Source organism: Megascapheus bottae, chromosome 27, assembly GCF_031878675.1.
Source record: "Megascapheus bottae isolate mThoBot1 chromosome 27, mThoBot2.hap1, whole genome shotgun sequence".
NCBI classification, from domain to species: Eukaryota; Metazoa; Chordata; class Mammalia; order Rodentia; family Geomyidae; genus Megascapheus; species Megascapheus bottae.
The window spans coordinates 7,914,550-7,933,690 of NC_143535.1; positions in this window are offsets into that span (position 1 = coordinate 7,914,550).

The window sequence follows — 19,141 nt, forward strand, 5'->3', positions numbered from 1 at the left end:
TTGAGTAGCTGAGATTATCAGTGTGCACCTCAGTGCTGGACCTTCTAGATTCATCTTCACTATCTGTTTCCAGTTTACAGAAAAGCTGCTTGTTCCAGCACAGGAAATAGAAAGTCTCCCAGAGAACAAGGAAAAGGGCCATCCTTTAAACTGACTTCCCAGCCTCCAAATTCCCCTTTCTAATGCAGTCTCACCAATCGTGTCACCCCTGGCATAAACACTTAACTCTCTGAAACTTCTGGAAAGTCCTGTCCACTGCGGAAGTGGCACAGAATGGGCTCCAGGAGGCACACATACATGCCTACTAAATTGATTGTAGCACTCAAGGCTGGCAAACCAGCACAGCACAACCAATCCTACCCACACTGTTTTGTGACTCTGAAGTCTTGCTCACACTCTGGCCTCTGGCCTGTAAAGCCCTCCCTCCCTTCCTCCCTCCTGCTGATCCTTTACACTCAGCTTGGGTGTTCATCCTCTCATTGGCCAGGCAGCCTTACCAAACCCAAGGCTCTGCTGCCCCCCTGTGTGCAGAGAAGAAAAGACAAGAAAAACTCAACCTAAGACATTCTGGCAGGAAGACCCACAACTTGAGACCATATCCAGCAGGAAACCTGGCTTGTTTCTAGGAATGGGCCATCCAGTTATTGCCAATTACTGCCCGGAGGTCTTAGTGCCTGGAACCACCTTCTGAAAAGGGAAAGGAAAGGATATGAAACATTAAAGGCTTTTCCATGAGCGGCCCCAGACAGAAGCATGCTGGGAATAGGTGCATCTGGCTGTAGCGTCTGCTTCCTGAGCTCTTTTGGTTGCAGAGCAAGGAGGATAGGTGCTTCCTGTCCTCACACCCTGTCTGTCTATACAAGTCTAGACCCACAGCTGTCTGTCTGGCTCAAGTACTTATATGCAGCCCTTACCCCACCACCCTCACCAGCTCCTCTGTTTCAGTTATTCTGAGATCCCCTGCCTGTCTTATCACACTCAGGAAGCATCCCTGTGTTTGGTTAGTTGTCTGTGGGCTGTCATCCCTTCCCTTCCTAGGCAAAATGAGGGCAGGGCCTTGTCTGAGACATCACTGTGCCCTAAGAAAAGAGATGGGCGCTCAGCAACCAGTCGATTTGCACTATGTCCCCACTGGTTTCTAAGCCTGGCTGCTGCCTCTCCACGGCCAGCTTCCTGCAATGGCTTCAACCTCACAACCCACCTCCACCTCACTGCCTGCCTGGTCCCCGCTGTTAGTTCAAGACTCAGTTTAAACAGACCGCAATCTGTGAAGCCTCTCTTATCTCCCTATGAGGTGTATTTCTCCCCACGTACCTCTGCCTCCTAGAACCCTGCTGCCATTGCTGTCTGCAAGCACAGCAAAGGCAAAGGCAAGAGTTGAAAAACTACTTACTTATGAACTCTGATTACCCCTGGAAGGAAATGGAAGGCCCAAAGGCCCAAACTTCCTTCCAAGCTGTCATCCTCTGTCCTCTCCTACTTCACAGGAGCCTGCTTCTTGTCGTTCATTTCCCAGGACCATGTTCCTAGTAGAATCATTCCTTCAGTAGAAAGACCTTCCCATCATCCTTAAGATTCATCTTCGATGACCCTGACTCTAGAAAGCCCCTACCTCTCTCAATCCTTTCTTTTTTCTGCACTTTCCACCATCCCTTTGTGTTAAGAATTAGGGACTCAGGCTGGGATTGTGGCTTAGTGGTAGAGTGCTTGCTTGCCTCAAATACATGAAGTCCTGGGTTTCATTCCTCCGTATCACCAAAACAGAAAAAGCCAGAAGTGGTGCTGGAGCTCAAGTGGTAGAGCGCTAGCCAAAGCAGCTCAGGGACAGCACCCAGGCTCTGAGTTCAAGACTCAGGACTGGAAAAAAACTTAGCAGACTCTGGCTAAGTATGCAGTGCACACCTGTAATCCCAGCACCTGGAGGCTGAAACAGGAGGACTGTGAGTTAAAGGCCAACTTGGACTGCATAGTGAGACCCTGTCTCCAGAAAAACAAACAATAGAATCAGCAAACTCTGCCTTATGGGGGGTCCATGCCTCCCCTATGAGAGCTTCATAAAGCCTATTGCTTCTTTTTGTTTTATTTGTTTTCTTTTTGCCTGTCATCCTGGGGCTTGAACTCTGGTGAGCCTGGGCGCCATCCCTGTGCCTTTTTGTTATTGTTGGTATTGTTGGTTATGGGGTTTGAACTGTGGGCTTGGGTGCTGTCCCTGAGCTCTTCAGTTCAAGGCTAGCACTCTACCACTTAAGCCACAGCGCCATTTCCAGTTTTCTGGTGGTCAGTTGGAGATAAGAGTCTCACGGACTTTTGTGCCTGGGTTGGCTTTGAGCCATAATCCTCAGATCTCAGCCCCCTGAGTAGCTAGAATTATAGGTGTGAGCCACCAGTGCCAAGCTTGTCCCTGTTTGTTTATGTTCAAACGTAGCACTCTACCACTTGAGCCACAGCTCTACTTCCCACTTTTTGGTGGTTAACTGGAAATACAAGTCTTACAGGCTTTCCCGCCCAGGCTAGCTTCTAACCACAATCCTCAGATCTGAGGATAGGATTTCAGGAATGAGCCACCAGCTTGGGTGCCTGTCGTTTCTTATTTCTTCAAACTGTGAACCCTCTGTGGTCACCAGGTACTTCAGGAGGCCAACCACAAAACCCACTCACAGTAGACCCACAAGGTTCATGTAGACAGTTGAGTACAAATGAGCTAGCAGCCCCCGATTTGAATACTCAGCCAGCCAGCACCAGAACTAATACTAATAATAAAATAATAATCAACCTGCCCCAGAATATACCTCTTGATTCCAGCTGGCCACACTTCATGAAACAGGGCAGAAATGAGGCAGCCCAGAGCACCTGCCCTGGAGATGCCCAGTGCTTTGAGGCCTTATGCTTTGTTCCATGCTCTCCCATCATGCACAGCTTCATTGGAAAGCTCCTTAGCTGGGCATTAACTGTGTTCCCATCTGCCACAGGAAGAAGCCTATGAACCCACTCCCTGGGCTTCCACCCTCTTTAGATCCAGCAGGGACCACTGCTGGATGAAACTCCTCATATACACACATGTGCATGCACACAGACACCCACATGCACATATTATGTGGGCATGCACACAGGAGGATGAGGGGAACATTTGTGTGTGGGTGTGTGCAGGAGCCAAATCCACAGCTTTGCACCTTATAGGCGGACATTCTACCTTTGAACTGCTTTCCTAGCCAAGTAAGAATTCGATGTGTTCAGCACATATTGCCTTATGCCAATGCGAAAATAATAACCTTTTCTTCGTTTTCAAGTCCACTGTGATGTCTGCATTAAGGGAGGGAGGAGAGGCAGGACGGGGCCTCCATGTCATTTCGGTGTTTTGCATGAAGCTCGGCTCTGAGCACACTCGTGGATACCTGGCACGGTCTCTAGTTTTGCAGAGGTGCTCAACAAATATTTACAGACCGAATCAGACACTGGCTTGCTCCACTTTCCACCTCGAACAACAGTCTCGAACTTCTCTGCCTCCCTGAGGCTGGTCTCCTCAAACACTAGGTGCTCAGTGTGTTGGTGGTATTTCCCAAGAGCACCAACCCTGTAGTCCTGCTTATGTTACTGTAACAAAACACCTGAACCACCCAGCTTTGTACAAAGAAAGGAGTTCTTTAGTCCACCATGCTGCTGGTGGAGGGAGCAGGGACTTCACAATTGGGTGGAGCTTCTGCTTCAGGCCTCTGTTGCCAAACAACAGATTGGCCAGGCACATGGCACTTTATCAGCCAGGAAGCAACAGGAAGGAAGAGGCCCTTCCTATGCCCCGCCTCCCAGTGTCCCGCCCCCAATGACCTAAAGACTTCTCCTAAGGCTCCACCTCCCAATGTGTTCCCAGGGCCCAATCGTACCACCGAGGGCTGAAGCCTCCAGAACATTCAGCATGCAAACCACAACAGCTCTGTTCTCTACCCAAGTGTCCAGTTCTTGAAGTTCACCAACACTACAGGGAGGTATATTTCTCCTCTGGTTTCATCATACGCTCCTGGAAAGTCCCCACTGTTCTCCTTTCCTTGTGCTCCTGGCTTCTCTTCAGTTATCTCTTACATAGCATTTGACCCTGCCCCAAACTGGGCTGAAGACAGTTGGGTTTCCTAACTCTTTATGGCACTGTTTGTTCATCTTACATAAAACAGATCAAAAATCTTTACCTATATCATAATTATTACCAAGGGTGCTCACAGCAGATTTGGGGGGGGATGGATTAGCTCCATTTTAGAGATAAGGAAAGGCTGTGTGTGTGTGTGTGTGTGTGTGTGTGTGTGTGTGTGTGTGTGTACTCAGGTCCTTAGCTTTTTACTCAAAGCTAGAGCTCTACTGCTTGAGCCACACTTGAACCACCACTTCCTGCTTTTTGGAGATCAACTGGAGAAATGAGTCTCACAGACTTTCCTAACGTGGGATCCTCAGAGCCCACCTCCTCCTGAGGAGATAGGATTACAAGCTATCAGCACCAAGCTAAGGTTCAGGGATGTTAATGTGGTATCACAGACCACAAAGCCCGAGGGCTAAAGGTGAGAATCTATCCCTCCTGACATGAAAGCCTGTCACTTCATGGAATGAGACTACAGCATTTACAGGTGAGGATGGAGGGGATGGATGAGCTCAGAAATCACCTACCACACAATATGGGAAGGCTTTAGCCTCTTTGCTCCATGCAATCCTGCAGAGCCCTGAAAACTAGGGGAGGTCCAGTTGTGTTTGTCTGGACATGTTCTTTTTTTTTCCCCCTACCTGGGCCATCAGTGGAGCATATGATAAACCTACCTGCCTGAGGTAAGCCCCCTCACTTAGCTGAAAACATGCTTCATAAGCCTTCAAAAGCACTGGCCACGAGGATTTGAAAGAAAACCAGGTAAATGGAGAGGAAAGCTAATGAGGGGGCTGAGTGAAGGGGAAAAGTCCTACAAGTCTCAGCCTCGAGCTCTTTCTGTGTCTCATGGCTCATGTCTCTGTTCTCTCTGCCTCTGTCTTTCTGTCTCTCTATCTCTCTGTGTCTGCTTCTCTTTTTCACTCTCCCCCCTCTGCCTTGCCCTCTTTCTGTGTGTCTCTGTGTGCCTCCCTCACTCTCTCTTTACCTCTGTGTCTCAGGTCTTGGTTCTTTATGCCTCTGTGTATATGTCTGTCTGTCTCTGCCTGTCTCTTTTATCTTTTTCTGTATGTGTATGCCTATCTCTATTTCTCTCTTTCTCTCTCTCTCTCTCTGTTTCTGACTATGTCTCTCTGGATCACTCACTCTGTGTCTCATGTCTCTGTGCCTCTCTCTGTAGTCTGTTTTTGCCTTTCTCCTCCCCTCTCTCTCTGTCTCTGTCTCATCTTTCTCTGCAGCATGCAGTGTGGAGACAGGACTACTGGGTGCACAGGTTCTCTTGTGGTTCCACCTCTGGCCTAGCTTCTCACCTGTCCATTAGTAAGAAGTACCTGTGTGACCCCAGCTGCCCAAACAGAGAGCTGCTTGTGCCATCTGCCCCCCACACTCTTCTAACCATGGTTCTTAAATGTCTTCAGATGGCAGAACACCTGGAAGTCTTGGCCTGTTTTGTGGAACACCAGGAAACAGTCATCTCTTGTTGTTCTCACACACAAATGCTGAACATTTTTGCAAGCAGGAAGCATGCCACTGCATAGTTGGATAGAGGCCCTGTGTCAAGTCAGAGTCCCGTGCAGTCCAGGCCTGGAAAAACATGGCCCATGGCACGCAGCTCCTCATCTGTGACTCCCCATGTGCTCCCTGTTTGTTTGTTTACAATTTTAATTGGAAAGTTCAATACATTGGGTTATGCTAATTTTTCCTTTTCTTGGGTGAATTCAAACCCAGGTAAAAAAAGAAAAAAAATAAAACAGCATTGTGGGAAAGCATCGGGCAATGTGAATTCCCAGAGGGCCTTGGAGAGCAGCCAGTGGGCCCAGGATGGTGGCTTTATCCGCTGGCCCCTTTTTGATGGAGCTACTCAGTAGCCCTTCTCCCAGCCTCTCCCTGTCTTCAGTGAAGAACAGAGCAGCCAAGGAAGGGACGTTCCTGACCCAGATTCCCCAGGGGACCTCACCTCTACCACAGCCACTTCTCCGGTCCAGATAACGGCCCAGAACAATCCCGGGCTCCAGTCTTCTCAGGGGCTTTTCCCTGTAGGAAAGTATTCCAGACTCTTCTGCGACCATTCTTTCGCTCTCTTCTACGGTGGGTCTTCAAGGCTGCATGCCTGATCATTAAACTAAATCTCCTGTGGACACTCAGCCATGATGGATAATAAAACAGAGGCAGATCCAATGGTCTTTGTCTATTTAGTGTTTTCTGATTTACATCAAGAGACACAAAACCCTGGTTTGGGCCCCTGACTACTAAGAAATGTTAGGCGGGAGGGTTTCAGGGGGGATGAGGAGGGAGGAGGGGTTCTGTGGAGGGCTGAGGAAGCTCAGAGGTCAAATGTTTGTTTCAGAGTAAGCTCAGCTTGAGGCTGATCAAGCTTAATGCTCTAAACCTGGTTCAGACCTAGAACTCAGCCATCTGAGCAGAAGCTCAGAAGATCCATGCAAGGGATACCTGTGCTAGAACTGAACAGAATGTGCATTGTACCCCCTTCGCGTGGGTGGGGGGAACAGAACGTCTCCCCGACTGGAAATGTGCAAGGTGCCAGGTTTGAGGGATGGTATTATACCCCCCCCCACTATCTTGCTGCCCCCTTTTTCCATTTGCTACTTATGGACTAGACTGTGGGGTGTGGACAAAGATCCATTAAAGAGGAAATAAAGATGAAATGAGGTTGGTCAAAAGGATGGAATCCTAACCTAGATAGAACTGGTGTCCTTCTAAGAAAAGGGGGAGCCAGGCAACGGTGGCTCATGCCTTTAATCCTAGCAACTCAGGAGGCTGACATCCGAGGATCACGGTTCAAAGCTAGCCTGGACAGGAAAGTCCAGGAGACTCTTTTTTTTCATATATTTTTATTGTAATTAATAGAAGGGCTACATTATATTCGCCAGATAGAAGGTGCATTACTTCACATACATTGACACCCTTTCTCATGTCTTGGTCCCCATTTTCCTTCCCCCCACCCCCACCCCTCATCTTGTTTTCCCCCCTTCCCTATCCAATTTCAAATAATCCAGGAGACTCTTATCTTCAACTAACCACCAGAAAACCAGAAGGGGCAGAGCGCTAGCCTTGAACAAAAGTGCTCAGGGACAGTGTCCAAGCCCCAAGTTCAAGACTCATAAATGACAAAGAAAAAGAAAAGGGAGAGGCATTAACATGAGCCTATACAGAGAAAAAGCCACTGGGGACACAGACGCCAGCCAAGGAGAGAGGCCTTAGGTGAAAGCCAGCCAGCCAGCCAGCACCTTGTCCTGGCATTTCAGTCTCCAGACTGGGAGAAGACAGTGGCTTTTGTTTAAACCACTCAGACTATGGTTGTTTGTTCTGCAGCCTTAGCTGACGGATACACCCCAGGGACGGGGGCATTAGGTGGGAAGTAATCTTTCTCCCACTGTCTTCTGGGTGGAGGTCCATGCTGTGAAACAATTGTAAAAGCATACCATCCAACTACACCATGTTGAAGGAGAGATAAAACTCCTCTGCTGGGACACGGGTTCCCTCTGATCCGATTCCCACGATCAAACAATTAAGTGAAATGAGTAAGTTTAGCTGCTTTATATATCGAGCTTGACAATCTGCATATGGAGCAAGCCCCTTTCTTTTCAAACTACCTATGGAATATTACAGAACTTAACTGTATTTAAAGACCACAATTCTCCCCAAAGTAGAAATAATCCAAACTATTTTCTAACCAAAAATATCACAAAATTAAAGATTAATTACCAAGCCAGGAATCAAGAGACTCTACCAATCAGAATTTCTTTTTATAATTTTCATGTAAATATTCTTGGGCCAAAGCGGAAACTGAGATGATGAAAAAAAAAGAAGCTACACACAAGTGGCTCATGTCTGTGATTCAAACTAACAAAAATAAATAGGAAATTTGGGGGGAAAAGGGCCCAGAATTTTATATCTGAGAATCTATTGGATACAAACAGAAAATTTCATAATCTTAAGTTCTTAGAAATGAATATTCATTAATTTTTTTAAAAAGCAAATGAAGTAGCCAAAAAGTTACAAAAATGAACTTAAGCAAAACAAGATGTTTTTAAAAAATAATAATAAAAAGGAATTCAGAGTTGGGTGCTAGTGCCTCATGCCTGTAATCCTAGCTATTCAAAAGGCTGAGCTCTGAGGACTGAAGTTCGAAGAGAGGCCAAGCAGCAAAATCCACAAGACTCCTATCTTCAGTGAACTAGCCAGAGGCCAGAAATGGCAGTTAGGCTCAAGTGATCGAGCACTAGCCTTGAGCAAAATCAAAAGCCAAGCAAGATCAAAAGGACCTGAGTTCAAGTCCCAGTATCAGCACACGTATAATAAAGAACAAATATTGAAAGAAAACATGAGGACAAAATGCATCAGGATGGAACCATTCCGAGGCAGAGCAGAGCTGAGGTTGGAAGCCAGGTGGTGCTGAGGAGAGGAGGGAGGCTGGCAGAGGAGGTGGTGGCAGGGTGGGGTGTCACCTACACCTGGAGTGGGAACAAACTCACAGGGTGGCAGCCAAAGTGGAAGAGCCTCTGATAGAGAAACACTCAACATTTTGACAGCAGATCAAAACCAAGGACCAGTGCCAAGACAAGTCAGATTTAGAGGGATGAGTAGGAAACAGTTTCACAGCTGAAGATGGCATTTTCCTGAAAGAGATGAGGGAGGCTGTGAATGTCAAGATTTCAGGTGAGAACCCAGCAGCAAAGAAAGGGTCAATGATCACGGAATACAATCACCCCCTGGACCCAGACCCAGGGTTCTCAGAAACACTGAGAGCAGAAGTGGGGGTGAGGAGGGGGTGTTTTGTTTGCCGGTTCTGGGACTTCAACACAGGTCCTGGCACTGTCCCTGAGCCTCTTGTGCTCAGGTTAGCACTCTACCACTTGAGCCATAGCGTGACTGAGGAATCAGACCCAGGGCTTCCTGAATACTAGGCGAGCACTCTACCACTCAGCCACATCCCCAGTCCTTGCACACACTTTTGTCATTTCTCTTTCCCTCTCTTTATTTCTTCCTTTCTCTTGTCTTTGCTTGCGTGCGTGTGTGTGTGTGTGTGTGTGTGTGTGTGTGTGTGTGTGTGTGTGTGTGTCTGTGTACGTGTGCCGTTCCTGGGGCTGGAACTCAAGGCCTAGGCACTGTCCTTGAGCTTCTTTGCTCAAGGCTAGTGATCTAACACTTGAGCCACAACTCCACTTCCACTTTTTTTTTTCTTCTGGTGGTTAGTTGGAGATGAGTCTCATGGACTTTGTTGTCTGGGTTGGCTTTGAACTGCAGTCTTCAGATCTCAGCCTCCTGAGTAGCTAGATTTGCAGGCATGAACCACTGGTGTCTGGCCAATTTTTTTATTCCCTAAATAGTAAAGCAATTTACATTAGGTATTGTGAGGGCTCTAGGGGTGATGTAAAGTAGAGCTAAGGACACTCAAGAGTTCTGCACAAATCTCCATTTTATATGTGAGATTGGAGATGCCTGGAGGATGTTTAAATGTAACAACTGGCAAACACGGTTGATTGTGGGACTCAGTGGCGAGCTAGGGAATGGATAGGAGGCCAGGCACAGTGGCTCACACCTGTAATACTAGCTACTCAAGTTTGAGATCTGAAGATCGAAGTTTGAAGTCAGCCAGGCAGAAAAATCCCTGAGACACTCTTCTCTCTAATAAACTACTCAAAAAGCTGCAAGTGGCACTGTGGTTCAGTGGTAGAGCACTAGTCTTGAGCACAAAAAGGCTCAGAGCCAGCGCCCAGGCCCTGAGTTCAAGTGGGGGGAAAGCACTGACTCATGTCCTGTTCCTGCATGCAGTTCCTGTTCTGTCCATCTGGGGTCACTAGACGCTCACTCTAGATGAGCTCTCACTGATGCCAATAGCCAATACCCACTCAGACCTTTACATGTCCATGACACAGGGGAGCCCCAGAATACAAAAAAAATGTAGTTTTAGGAAATATTTTCCCAGCCATTTACACTGTATCCACTTGAGATGGTGGCGGTATGGAGGGACAAAGGAGAAAGAGACACAATTCCAGCCCATGGGAGGGGGTGTCTACAGACCCAGAGAACCGGGATGCTATCCATCCAGAGTGAGCTGCAGGCGCACCTGTCTCGCTTCGCTCGCTGCCTTACAAGGTGTGACCCATCTGCAGTGAGTGACCTTCCTTCAGGGCTTCCCAGAGCCTCTGAAGGTTCTTGAGCTCAGGGAGAGGTCTCTGAGCTGCCTCTAAATGCCTGAGATGTGGAGGGGAACTGTCTCTCTGCAGCCCTCCTTTAGCCCATCTGCGTCTTTCCCTGCAGAAGTGCTTTGGGAGAGCTGAATGTCACCTGGGGTTATTCTTCCCTTCCTGTGAGGCCTCAGGGAGCCCAGAGATTGGGGATGGCGGAATTTTCCAGGTAAGCCCTTTGGGGATGGAGAAAGCGTGGGACCTCAATGCCCAGTGGAACAATGGGAGTGAAAATTGGAGAAAGGGGGGGTCAAGAGAGTAAGGCTGACTCCAGGGGGCTTCCAGAAAGGACCTGATGATACCCCCATTCAGACAGGCTGGAATATCCCTTCTCCCATGCGAACCGAGTCACTGCCAACATCTGAGCCCCAGAAACACCTGCATGCAGCGCCCACTAGGTGGAGACAGAGTCCCAGGGATCCTATAGGAGCTGCAGGGGCTCCAGTCTCCCAGGCTACCTAGGCTTCAGCCCTCTACATGAATGTCTAGGCCACCAGTTCCCTTTCCAGGCCAGCCCAAGTCACCACCACCTAGAAACCACGTTCTGACAGCACGGTGGCGTCCATACTGTGGATTCGTGTATCTTACTCCGATGGTCCTGAGGGGAGATGGACTGCACAGCGCTGCCCCATCTTAGAGTTGAGAAAGGGGCATCTGAGAGAGGCTTTGAGGTGCAGTTAAGGCCGCACAGGGCTTCTTGAGTCCTGGATTATTTCTGCCAGACCTCAGCTGCCCCCTCTTTCTGAGTTGTCCCATCTAGCAGCCACCAAAGCGGTCTTGAATCAAAGTGGAGGCTGATGGTTTGATTTCATGGGTGTTCATTCAACCTTCGGAACACTGCTGTGCCCCAAGGTCAGAGCCCAGCTTTGTCTCAGGGACGGAAGGCTGTGGCTGCAGACTTCTGTGTCCCACTCAGAGGAAGAAGGTCAGGACAGATGCCCATTCACAGCCAGTGTGCAAGCCACAGAGCAGGCAGGGGAGATTCGAGTCAGAAAGTCTCTTGTGACTTCAGCAGGGGATTCTCGCTCACAAGTTCCTGTGCTGAGCAGTCAGCATGAACAAGGCAGAAGACACTGGGCAAGTTCGAGGTTTTGCTTCATCACAGGGAGATATTTCCTTTCTGGTGACAGGGTGGAACTCATAGGTACAGGCCTGGACTACAGAAGTGTCCACTCTGATGAGCTAGAGTCTGGGGAGGAGGTCATCCCATTGGAGGGAAGAACAGAGCCACTGTCCAGTCACTGCCTCAGTTTACCTCTCTGTAAAAAGCCAGCCACCAGCACCTTGCCTATACAACTTGTTAGACAGGCGGAGTGGTCCTGCAAATAGAAAACCTTCTGGTGGGTGAACTCCACGCAGCCATTAGAGCCACCCTGGCCGAATTAAGTACAGACAAAAAGCAAGGATGCCTCCGTTCCTCATGATTGTCCAGCCCAGAAGGCTCAGTCAGGGTGTGGGACTTTGAGGGGGACTCCACCTCCTGGGGAAATTCAGGCTGCAGTGGGGGTGAAGAGAAGGACAGGGTGCAGCTAGCAGCCTACAGTGGGAGCCCTTCAAAGCAACCCTGCTTCGCTATTAATGTAGTGAGTAAATAAAGGAGGGCTTAAGCCTAGCATACAGCCATCAGTTTTAGAACGCTGGGTAATTAGCGCTGCAGGGGGCTGCAGGGCTGTGGAGTCAGGTTTAAATGAGCGAGTTCACTTTCACTGAGGTACCTTCCCTCCCCCTGCCCCCCTCCCCCCACCCCAGGGAGTAGAAAAGACTGCCCAGAGCTAGCCTTTCTGCCTTCCTGCGAGGCCCACAACTAAAACGTGGGGACAGAGGTCTAGAGCGAGCTGAGGCCCGACCCCTCTTGGATGGCTTTAGAGCAGGTATCTGCATGCAGTCCTTGCCCAGCCTCCGGGGTGGCTAGCCCAGATTCCCAGCCCTGGAGCACTGTTACCCTGAGCCTGCCGGGCTCCAGCACCTGGCACATGTGTGAAGGGAAGAGCTGTCCACGGAGCCACTGACCCCGTGGCCCCGCAAGGCCACGCATGGCCTTCTTGCAGGGGTCTCGTTGGCTCACTCCTTCTCTTCTCCTCTCCCTCATTCTTCTATCCCCTTTGCCCAGTGAGCCTTTACTAGCCTGCTCTGTATCCAGCAGTGTGTGTTAGGTTTGGGGAATGCTAAGAGATGGAGCCCACAATTTCTGACTTCAAGGAACTTAAAGCTGGGAGATGGTGACAGTTCAGAAAATAGATAGCCAAATGAGATGACCTCAGCCTGTAATCTTACCCGCTTGGGAGGTAGAGACCAGTGAATTGAGGTTGGAGGCCAGCTTGGGCAAATGATAAGTTGGCAAGATAATCTTCATCAATGTGTGGGTATGGTGCTGTTTGCCTGTCATTTCAGCCACGTGGGGAGTGCAAATGGGAGGATTTCACAGCTCAAGCAGGCCCAGAGCATAAAGAGAAAAGGGGCTTGGCAGTCTAGGTCAAGTGGCAGAGTGCCTGTCTAAGCAACTGCGAGGACCTAAGTTCAAATCCCTGTGCCTGCTCCCTCCAAAAACAAAGTGGGTGATTAGAATACAGTCTGAAAAATGGTCTACTGATGGGTCTACACAGCAAGTGCCTAATTCAGACCAGGAAAGTTTTCCCGAAGGAGGATTTGAGTTGACACATCCATGAGGAGGAGTGTGCAGGGGAATCTGTCTTGGAAACCCTGCTGGGGGGTTGAATTCCACCATGGGAGCGGTGAGAAGTACTGGGGACTCACGTAAGGAAAAGATGCAATGCTATTTGTCTTTCTGGAAATTTACTGCCTGCAGAAAGGGAGGATGGAGGCCAGAAGAGCAGAAGCAGAGCCCGGAAGGCCGGTCTTCAGCTCCTGTGTCGGGAGGAGAGGGCTCCGCAGACAGCAGGATGGGAAGCCGTGGACGAGCAAGGCCGTGGGCTTGGCCTGTCTTCATCCTCCATGCCAGGCCATGCTAGCTGTCAGCACGCTGTGCCGGCTAGAGGAGGAAACATCTAGATCACCAGGCCGGGATCCCGGGAGCTGCGGCCACGCGCACTGAAGCTAGAGGAGTGGTGAGGGCCCGTGGGGTGTGGCTTCCAGATGGACTTGCTGGAAGAGGTGTTCCACGTGGGGAGGGCATCCTTCCAGCCCAGCTGGCCTTCATCCTCCTGGACTCCGTGTAGTCCAGGGGAGCCTGCCCACGCTGCAGGCTGGGGCAGAGGGCAGCGGGCATGGCGTGGCCTGGAGGCTGGAGGAGGTTCTCAGGCTGGCCAGGCCGGGGCCTCTTTCTCTCCATGAGATCATATCTGGGTCAAAGAGCACGTAAAGCAGGCAGACCCCGGCGGTCACACAAAGCCCATTCAGCCAGCCCCTACTCATTCACCTCCTCTCCCGCCCGACCCCAGCCAGCGCCTAAGCCCCAGCTTTGATGTTGTTTTAAAGAGGGAGGGCTCATTGCCCTCCCATCTGTCAAGAGAAAGCTGAGGTCTGAGGAAGGGAGGGGGAGGGGTAGAGGCCCCGGCAGAGGGGGAGGGGCAGCACCTCCGAATCAAAACAAATACATTTTTTGGCCTGGGATTGTTTTCCAAGAGGAGAAATATGGCCTGGGGTGGGGTCCTACATGGGAGAGGCAAAGGCAAGACACCCCCTCTACTGCAAATGAGGCTGCAGGGATGAAAAGAGAAGGGAAGGGAGGAGGAAGAAAGGGAGGCATCAGAAAATGAAGAAGGGAGGAGAAAAGGGAAGGAGGGAAGGAAAGGGATGGGGGAAGGGAAAAAGAAAGGAAGGAAAGAAGGAATGGAATGAGAGAGGGGAGAAGGAAGGAAGGAAAGAAGAGAGGAAGGAAGGAAGGCAGGAAGGCAGGAAGGGAGGGAGGGAGAGAGGGAGGGAGGGAAAGGAGGAGAAGGAAGGGAAGGAGGGAAGGGAAGATAAAGGGTGGGATTGAGAGATGAAGAAAGGAAAAGAATGCTGCCTAAGCAGACGGGAGAGGGAGGTTGTGGGGAGGCAGCTCTGGAGGACGGAGCAGGCCTCTTGGGTCTTCCTGGAAGGCAGTCAGGGCGTTAACATGGGTCAGGTCGGGGTTGCTACAACTCAGCAACCTCAGGGCCAGGCAGACCTCAGTGCCCAGTGCCAGACACCAGCAGAGGAGCAGGAAGGCACTCCTCTCCTCCTCTCCCCTCCCCCCTCGCCCAGCCCTGGGCGCAGGTCCGGTGGAGAGTCGGGCTTCAGGTTTTCTCTGCAGACAGAGAGGCAGGGAGGTGAGGGGGTGAGGAGGACATCCAGAGGAGACAGCAGGCTGACCACGGGGGGACACGAGGCCTGATGTCTAGTTCTGGGTTCCCACCATAGTGGAGTAGACATGGGCACTAACCATGGCTGGTCCTTGGGTATCAGGGATGCCTGTCACAGATGGGAGATGGCAGCCAGGGCTGGGAAAATGAGCAGGGCCAGGCTCCCACCTCTGGAGAAGATCTGGCAGCTGCCAGGGAAGCATCCTGCCACTGAGCTTACCTCCACCCCAACCAACTCCACTCTCAAGGGCTCGTGGCTGTCACAGAACCAAGAAACACCTGAGTGGAAGCTTCATGTGGAGACATTTTGGAAGGAAGCATGCTTAGCTGTCAGGAAGAAGTTGAGCATCTCTCCCCGACCCTCCTCCCCCGTCCCCTCCCCCCCCACCCCGCCCAGGGTCCCAGAAAAAGGAATCCGGATGCCCCAAGATGAAATGTCTTCAGCGTATTTCACAGGACCAAACCTAAAACGTATCAGGCAAGCATGGTTATCCGAGTGTGTGCCTTGTGTGGCATGTCACTTAATAAAAGCCAAATGTGTGGAGCCCAGACTTTTCTCTGTCCCCATGCGAGGAAAAAAATAAGCAAGCAAGGAATGACAAAGCATTAAAGCCAGTGACAACTGAATTAACTTTATTCTTGTCTAACTGCAGATTCAAGGTATACAACTGAACATTGCTATTTTTCTTATGAGACTTATAAATAAAAATACAAAAAATGTTCACTACAAAAAAATCTACTGTTAGTAGGATGTAAAAAATATTCTCTTTGCTATAGAAGGCACAACTTCACTTGGTGACACATGGAGAGAGAAAAAAACCTGCAGCAGTAAATTCATTTTTTTTCTTTTTTTTCCTTTTTTTCCCTTTTTTTTGTTTTTAAATCTCGTCAGAAACACTGAAATCACAAAGAAAATGCATTAATCAACACGAACCGAAGGCAGGTGTGGAAAGCTGAAGACTGCACAACTTCGACTGAACTACTTCAGAAGACAGAGAACTGGCAAGCACAACTGGGGGGGAGGGGGTGAGGAAGGAGTATGGTGAAAAAGATGGGACAAAAAGGACCAGGGACCCCGGGGAGGAGAAGAAAAAGGGAAAGGACAATGAGAAAGACAGGAGAGACCCAAGAAGACCAAGAAAGAGAGGAGAGAGAAAGGAAGAGAGAATGGAGGGGAAGGGTGGGGGAGGGAGAGAGATGGAGAAATCTATTTGTACAAAAAGAAAAAAAAAAAGTAACCAGCAAAGTTGAAGAAACAAAATTGGGCAACCTCCAAGAATCAGGCTAAGAGGAGGTGCTGAGGTAGACATTAACTAGAACATTAATGAATTAAAAACACTATTCTGTAATACAGAGCGATCAGACTGGCACTTGTGCTGTCACCACAAAAAGACAAGCCACACACACAGAGATACACACACAGAGAAACACACACACATACACACATACACACACACACACACACACACACACACACACAAATAATAAACCAACAGAACAGAACAACAACAAAAAAATACATATTACCTAAACCAAAAGGCTTAAGTTTTGCTTGGTCCAGCAGGGCTACAGGGCCCTCAGTGCTATAACTTACATACATTATATATATATATTTATCTTTATATATAGGGTGAATGGCGTCGTGTACCATCACGGCTTCTTTACCTTACAAAGATCATGCATGACACTATGGAAACAAATGCTATGATACACACCAGGAGGGGAGACCCTGTCTACAAAGTGGGCTGCCAAGGCCTTGGCGTAGGCTGTATTTGCTGGCTGGCAGGCTGGGGGTCTGGGGGGTGAGGTTTACATTCCCTTTCCCCACTCTTCCTCTGACCCAATCTCCCAGGTTTGCCCAGTGCTCCTCCCTTAGCTTTTTGCCTCTCTCCATCTGTGCAGGGCTGTTTCTCTTCTCACTAACACAGCCAGGAGAATGTCTAGGAAGGAGGAGACAAATTAGAGGGGAGAGGGGAGAAAGAAAAAGGTCGAGGGAAGAAAACAATCAAGAAACAAAATGCTTGTCTCTTTCCTTTCCTGTCTCATAGCCTAGTACCCCCAGTTCCTTCGGTGGTCTGACTTGCCAGGAAATTTAGCCGCAAGTTTCCTCTATCCTCATCTCTTCTCATGGTCAAAGTCCAAGTCCTCCCCACCCCCACCCCGCCCCCTTGCTTACTCCTTCCTTTCCAACTGGCTCCCATAACCCTCTCCCAAGACAGATGTACCTATAGCATCCAGACAGGTACCATATTTACTTGCGAAAAATCGCAGCTTTTTTTTTTTTTTCCCTACATGGAAAAACTGTTCAGGCACAAAGATTAAATAAGCCCATGTTACATCCCTGGATTGTACTGGTTCCCTGGGCTTCCACAACCCCGCCCACCCCTGCATCCCCGGCGTCCCGTCTTCGTACTCATGGCCTCCAGCAAAGCAGCAATGACATTTACTATTTTATATCTCTCTGGCTATATATATTTCTCTCTCTTTATATATTTTTTCTATCCTATATACACATAGGATCTTAATGCTTTGAGTGAATAGGGAAGGAACACATGACTAGAAGGGGGTGATGTCACCAAAAGCATTTGGGGACTCACCTGCAGGAGCTGGACACGGGGAAAGGCCCACTAACCCACCTAAGCTTTCCATGATGGAGAAGCTTTCCCTGTGTTGGTAAGGCAGTAGTATTAGCAGGTCTCCATTCTGCAGGACAATAGCTAAAGGCAGCTGAGTAACCCAGCGGATCAGATGGCCTAAAGAAGACAGGAGCACATACACTCCCTCACCTGCAGAGGGAGCCACCTCCACCTTCCTGATCTCCCCAGCTCCCTCAACCCCAACCCGGATAAGAAGGAACAGGATGGCCTCTGGATAGCCTCCTACCTGCCAAGAAAAGCCTAGGTCACTTTTACATCACTCTAGCATTGTTTTGTCTTTACAGGCAGGAAGTCGGAGGAGAGGGACATATTAAACTGCACTGGGGGCCTCTAGGGTTGTAAGGTGGAACATGGAAAATAAAGAGATGCCTCCTCAGTCTAGCTCCTGCCTCTACTTCCCCCGAGGCTCTGCAGACCCTCCAGGCCCAGGCAGGTGCTGAGTTAGTACCATCCAATGCCGAAACATCAGATTCTGACAACACCGTATAGGTTAACACACACACATATACACACAAAGAGCACACACACGTATACACATACAAAAAGGGATAATTTGTTGGTGGTGATGGTGGTGGTGGTGAATTTTTTGTCCTTTAATTATTTTTTCTTTTCTTCCTAGTCACATGACAATAGCAAAGAGCAAGGACTTGTAGAACTTAACAAAAGAACAGACACATATTACAAAAATACTACCATTTGTAGAGATTCCCTCAGACCTCTCAAGCTTTTATGAATGAGAAGAGGGCTGGGGGGGGGGGGGTAGGGAGGGGAGAGGCATGAGGGACCAGTTAGTTCTATGGAATACTTTTGAGACTTGAGCTTTTTGTTTATTTCCTCTTTCCTACCCATGTTAAATCACCTCTTGCTGTTTTCCCTGATGAGCAGATGTCCCCAGGGCCAGCGAGGGGTCTTCCTCTCTTCCCAGATTGAAAAAGAAGACTGCCCTGCCCCACGACCATTTCACTCCCTTCATAACATACTCCTGACACCTGCTCTAACTTGGTACTAATTCAAGTGTAACTTTTCTTCTTTCCAGCACACTACGTCATCATTGGAATTGCAAAGTAGCCACTTCCCTACTTTACCATCCCAATCCAGGCTAGTGACAAGTACTCTTCATCAACCCCCCCCCCCAACTGCAATACATACATACAAATTTTTAAGGCTTTCAGATTTGGTGGATGAGATTAAAGGTCAGGGCGGGAAGGATGGAGCAGAGGGCTAGGGAGACAACAGCACCCATCCCTCCGACTGCTTACATGCCTCTACTCCACCAGCTTCCCTAAACCACCTTTCAACAACAACAACACCCTCACATCAAAACGAACTCACAACTTTCTCATCGAGAGAAGGGGGGGGAGAAAAGAAAACAAATACACACACACACACAAACAGAAAAAAAAAACCCATCAAGCATGAGATGAAAAGGAGGGCCCATCCCAAGGCAAATGCAAATATTGCAAATGTGCTTTCTAAAATTCAGGGCTGTGAGGCTGGAGGAAAGAGGGGAGGGCTAAAATCAGAGAAAGGGAGTATGAGAGAGGAAAAGAACAATCGGACAAACATAAGAGGTAGCTTTTAGAAAACAACACCTCACCCAACACAATAAAACCAACGCTGGGTTGCTCCCTCCACCATCATCCCCCACACATACATATACACACACTACCGGCCATGGAAAAATATATATAACAGTTTTGGCAATGATGAGGCATATAGGGGATCACAAGGATATGAGGAATACAGGTGCCTCAAGCCTACGGACCCATGGAATTCTAAGAACTAAGAAGGGCAGGGGATTTTTTTCCTCCTCCAGAGTATTTCAGGCAGCACAGATGTTGGATTTGGAGGATTCCAGCCCTGGTCAAAGTC